This window comes from Cyanistes caeruleus, chromosome 11, assembly GCF_971803275.1.
Source record: "Cyanistes caeruleus chromosome 11, bCyaCae1.hap1.1, whole genome shotgun sequence".
Classification (NCBI taxonomy): domain Eukaryota; kingdom Metazoa; phylum Chordata; class Aves; order Passeriformes; family Paridae; genus Cyanistes; species Cyanistes caeruleus.
The window spans coordinates 6,595,644-6,601,643 of record NC_141711.1 but is presented as its reverse complement, the minus strand read 5'-3'; the positions used below and the strand labels follow the sequence as shown (position 1 = coordinate 6,601,643).

The 6,000-nt window shown below is 41.1% G+C and overlaps 1 long non-coding RNA gene across 1 annotated transcript in view; it reads right to left on the bottom strand.

Annotated features, from left to right (window-relative positions):
- Positions 1 to 1,372: 1,372 nt before the first annotated feature.
- The window catches only part of LOC147650963 (uncharacterized), a 29,465-nt gene continuing 24,837 nt past the window's right edge, over positions 1,373 to 6,000 (bottom strand). The window contains exon 2 of the long non-coding RNA XR_015275005.1: positions 1,373 to 3,608. This is a non-coding gene — a long non-coding RNA (uncharacterized LOC147650963). The remainder of the gene's footprint in view (positions 3,609 to 6,000) is intronic.

Below are 6,000 nucleotides of genomic sequence, written 5' to 3'. Positions count from 1 at the left end.
AACAAGCAAAGCCAGAGAAATGCAGTCTAGTGAAATTTGACAAGAGTAGAGGATACATGAGTTTGCTACTTAAATAAATAAATGTTTAAATATTTAAACAAAAATTTTGGTTTGAAAGGAAAAGCTCCATGCAAGGGAGAGGTCAGATGAAAGCTGATGTTTTCTGGACCAATAACAGATATAACTACAGATCCAAAAAACTTGAATACAAGAAGCTCTGCCAGGTTCCCTTTGAACGCATAATGAATGACTGTAGCAGTTAAGTGAAAAGAGATGTTATGTGATGCTAGTATATAAAGCTCTAAAAGAAGGTAATTGAATTGCTTTGATCAAGCAAAGAAAGAGATCCCCACCTTGGCTCTTCCCAGCAGAGATGGTTATCTTGCCAAAGCTGAGGAGGAGAAGTGGCCAGGCTTGCTCTGAGTCAACATCAGCAGTCTCCTGATGGCTCCCTGCGTGACCTTGCTGTACAGGAAGGCCAGGAGACAGAGGAGAGCAGTACCCTGAGTAGGAGTAATTCCCTGTTGTTGTCCAGTGTTATTCCCCTGCACCCCTGGGGACAAGTCACAGTGTTTCACCTGGCAATGGGAGCCCCTCTTTACCACATGGAGTGTTTCACAGCAGCCCCAGGTATCTCCTCTGAACATGACTGTCAAACACAATCATTCTGTTTCCTAGGCTTCAGTAGAAAACCCTCATCTGCTAGCAAAACACTTGAAATTAGGATGTAATTCTGCTCTGAACATTAGCAACCAAATGACCAAAATATGCATTGTTTCCCAATCCTCTCACAGGGAGGGTGATGCCCGGAGCTCCGGGAACTCAGTGTCTTTCCCTCCTTCATATTCTCACCAGTAGAACCTCTCACCTACCTCAGTTGTATTTTTACCTCCCACACCCCTTTGACTCCAGCTGTTTACCAAACTCCAGCCACTTTATTGGGCAGAAATGGAAAAATAAGTGATTCTGAGAATATCTTGAGGGAGTGTAATCAGTGACTGAATCCAAATACAGTTATTCAGCTATTGTTCATTCAGCACCATGCCTGAGAGAAAATGAAATTCTGACCTTTGGCTATTTTGTAATATAAAAACTGCTGATAATATAAAGACAAACATTTTCTTGCATACTTGTGGGAGACATCTGCTGAAATCAAAGGAAAGTTTCCCACTATTTGAGAGTTTAGAGTGTCAGGGCAACTGACCTTTTCAGAACTCCTTGCAGGTGTACAGCACATCACCCTTAAAAGGTGTGCTCCCATTTCATGGAGTTGCACGTACAGTGCTTGTCAAAAATCAGCCATCTTTAGCTAGACAAATTCTGAAAGCTGCTTAAAGCTGGCACTGTTCCTGAACCAAACCCTTCTCAGGTCTTTGTTCCTTTAAAACAATATGTGCTTTATTAAATAGCATAAGGCTCAAAAATCACAGTATATTAAAAAAATTATACGAAATGTTTCACATATCAAATTAGAAGTTACACAGAAAATTTCATGTGGACCATCTGTGTTTGACTGCTGAGATAATATTAATTTCTGGAGTTCTGGGTCACAAAATTATGTTCATTTCAAAAGCTGGCTAAAAGATCACTTGGATTTTATCCTGTTGGCTTGAATCTTGTGTATCTTGTACAACTTCCTGGCTGTGTAGATGACATGTTGCAGCAGTAAGCACAGAACACTTAGAGGAATAAAACTGAGAAGTATTTGAACACTGGGACAGTTTTCAAAGGGCATTGCAAATACACTCAATCCATCATTTGTTTTGCATTACTCTAAACCACATATATTCCCTGGGAAATATAAGTAAATTTTTGATGGGGATAGGAATAGAAGAGGGTAAGGGAGGGAAAGCAAGAAAATGTAAATACTTGAAGTGGAAATTAATATTGAAGAAATAGTTATTTGTGCTAAATAACTATTCCCAGGCTGAATATTAAACATTTTCTATTCAAATATAAACCAAACTATCTGTGTAACATAAGCATAGTTGAGAAACAGGAGTTTATTTCAAGTAAATATATATTTTTCAAATAAAATAATCACTCAACCAATTTTACAATTTAATCAAGGCTCTGCATGATTTCTGGAATTTTGTGTATATACCAAGCCTTTGGGTACACTCTGGAGAATCAGAAGTAGGAACTGTCCCAATGCCCAGACCTGTTCCCAGAACTTCTTGAGCTGCCTTCAGAAGTCCTGCACATATTTCTCTGTCACATACTGACAGTGACTCTGTCTCACTGATGATGGAGCATTCAGTTCACCTGTCTTGGCCTGGGAGAACTCCCTGCCTCATTTTTGCTTCCCATTCCCCAATTCACAGACACTGTAGTTTATTTTGTGTAGTTGCCTTCTTCCTTCCCCTGTTGGGAAAGCTTTTAGGGTTTTATCTGGCCCTAAAATGAAATCCAATAGAAGAAGTAGGAAGTATCCAGCTTTGGGAAATGACCTGGAGAAGAGGACGAAGAGGAAGAAGCATGGCTGTTCTTCCTGCTGTCCTTCCTATTGCTAGAAATCTTGGTGCCCATGTTGTGTCTGAGACATCATTCAAAAGCCATTCACAACCATGGGCTTGTGCAGTTCCTTTTGATCCCATTCACACTTTGGTTTCCTCAGCTTCCAGCAGCAAGAAGCTCCATGAACAAATCGTGCTTTTTCTGGACAAGAGCACAGCAAACCAAACAATGCCCACACAGATGGTGTTTTGGCTTTCCTCCCTGCTTGCCTCAGTTCACTCCCCAGCTGCAGACAGTCGTGGAAGAGATGCAAAAGCACCTGTGCAGGCACAGACAGCTGGAGCTGAGCAGGGGCACAGAAGATATGCCAAAAGCTTTGATTCAGCCAGCCACTCTGTGCTGGTCTGCTCTCAGCTCCTCCTCCTGTACTGCAGACATAAATCAAAGAATAGAGAAGAAAGGTTTCCAGTTCATGCCAGTGCTGTGGAACCACTGCAGTTACAGAGCCTACCCCAATGCCAGTTCTGAGCCTCCCTCAACCCTTCCTGCAGTGTTTTCTGTAACAATTTCCTTCTTCTTTCCCTTCTGGGACAGAGAACAGTAAAAAGAGAGCATACAACGTTCTTGGGTAGGGAAGCAACTCTCCCTGGTGAGCTTTCAGAGCAGGCTGATGGTCTTTGGAGCTATGGTTGTGTTCAAGCCTCACTGTGCCTCTCCATACCCACAAACTTCTCACATCTCCATTAGTCCTTCAAGGTGGATGGGGAGCAGAGATAAGCTCACTCAGTGCTTTTGAGATGGTGATATGGGGCAGGAGGGTATTTCACAAAGCTGTTACTAGTGAAGGTCCAAGGTTTCATTCCTTAGTGCTTCTCCAACACATAACACATTCAGCTCACTTGTACAGCAAAGCATCCCATGGACCTAATGATGTTATACAAACATGATGTAGCATCAAAGTTTTGCAAGACAAAACAGCAACAGGGGATGAAAATCAAGTGCTGGCAAGAAAAGACTTGCTAGAACAAAATAATTTCCAGACTGGAGAGCTGAGGGAACATTATCTTCAGAGAAGTGGGTTTCTGAGTTGCTTTGATCAAATGAGCTTCAAAGGTGATTGCAGCCCCATAAGTGTTTTCCTAAGCAGTATCCTGTGGGATGGGGAAGGACAGAATTCAGGCAGAAGCTTTCTCCTGTACAAAAGCCTTGCCACTGACATTGTCAAGGGATCTGTTGCACTCCATTGTGTCCATAATCTTCAAATTAAAGCTCCCTAAATCCACAATAGTCTAATAAACCACAAGCCTGTAACAGCCCCTTCAATTTTCCACGTTAATAATCCATGGATTAAGAGTCCCTCTGCTGCTACAATAGCCAGAACTGATCTTCTCTACTGTGTCAATGACCCATGAATTATAGGGCTGTGTCTCAGATGGTTAGATAATACTTCACTCAAGTCTCAGTGATAGATTTTTCTAACAGGGCAGATTCAGGACTCTGTTTTGAAGTAAAAGCACATCATGGCATTCTCATTTTTGGGAGTGCTCTTCCTATTCCTCTTGACAGTATCCCCACACAAAAGCACAGCTCCCTTTTTATCATATCAATCCATTTGTTTTGCAATAAATGGCCTAGTCGCCTTTCATTTACAACTGTACATTTAATATGTCATATGAAAGTTTATTGAGAGGCACAGTTTCATAACTGGTTAATCAACTGATGCAAAATCCTTCAATTTTCTTGTAATAGGGTCTTATAATACCCTGGAATATTTTATACTGATTTGTGGATAGCACTTCTTAACACACTTGTATCACTTAATAATCCTTCATTACCCACTTACTATGAAGTACACACAGCATCTCCAGCAGTCAAATCAGAGGACAAAAGGAAGCAGAGTAACTTCAGAACTGCTGCCCAAACCCATCATCTGTAAAATGTTTATTGACTTTTCCAATCAGGAAGGAGCAGGCTTCAGTAACAGTTGCATGATTTCACCTTTGCAAATACCACTGCAGCCAGGATTTTGCGTATGGATTGAAGTCAGCCACTGGCATGGAAAGCGATGTGATGGGTAGGAGCAGACATTGTCTCCATGGCATTTTCACTGGGGGCATGGTCCCAGTTGCATCTTGTCTGCCCAAACAGAATGCCAACGAAATTACTTTTTTTTCCCCTTTACTTTTTAAAGCAGAAACCTTCGTGTTGAACTCAAAGCCACACAACTCACTGCACTTTGTTGCAGGGTTGTTAAGCCAAGGAATGCCTGTTAGGTTAGCCAGCCATGTCTTCATCAAAGCCTGGCTGTTCCATACCATATCTTTTACAACATTTGGTTCAGACTCCTATAACTTGGACCATTTAAAATTACCCTGTCAGTTCTGCTAGACATGGGAGGAGGCTCTGCACTGCAAGTCATCATCTACTTTTACTTCTGCTGCAACATCTTAATGTGCATTGAACAAGAAGTTTGGGTTTATTGCCCTTTGCAGGGCAATAAATCATCTACTGCAAAGTTAGAGCAGTAATGCTTTGGGGCAGGTAAAGCTGTGGCCATGACTCAGGTGCCATGGTGATTCTCAATAAGGAAGCATCCATTACTTTCTGAAGAAATGTATTTACCGATTTTCTGGTTTTACAGACAGTCAGTGAAGGTCAGTTTTGTAAATTATCCCTAGAGGCTATGAGAGTTTATTAAATAAGGGTCCCGAGTAAAGACTTGTTAACATCGATTCTGGAGCTTAACTCTACTCTTAAATCTTTCAGTGTCAGAAAGATCAGTGTAGGATCTATAGACAATTAAAATTGTAGTCAAAGTCACAGTGAGACAATCACTGTGGTGGCTGATAGAGAGTGAAGACAAATCTCTTCTGATGCAACAAATAGAGAGTGATAAGAACATGGAAAAGTAACAGATGATGAAATTTTACTGTTTGTGCAGCAATTGTGACAAGCATCAAGCCAAAGTGAAGTAAGTTCTGTGCTGCTGGCTACCACTTGTGATGTGATCCTGCAGCAAAACCCTGCAGTGCCAGAAATAATTCCCCTTAGCTGGCTGCCTAGTTTACAACTATCAGAATCTCACCTCTTATTGCGCTCTGATGGAGATTTTAAAGACTTATTTTATCATCTTTTAGAAGATGATAAAACAAGGGTCTGAATTGCTTATATATATACATTATATATATGTTTATATATCTCTTGGGTTGCAGCTCAGATTTGAGAGACTAGATGTACTGCACTAAATGGCAAAAATAAAGAAACCTGACCCATTTGCCTCATGGAGAGGCACTAAAGTTCTGTTATCAATTCACTTCCCTTTGCAAACAGGTGTAAGAACAATAACTGTATTGTCATTAGCCAGCATATAGAATCAATGCTAGGAACAAGCCCATACTAGCTGAGCCACGTGCAATAGAAAGTGCTCTTTTATCTCCTACAACTGCCAGGACCTGAGCAATGATTCTCTCCCTGACATTGACACAAAGTCAGCATTGTCTTCTGAACCTATCTCAGCCTTTAAGGTATCCTTGCAGTATTTTT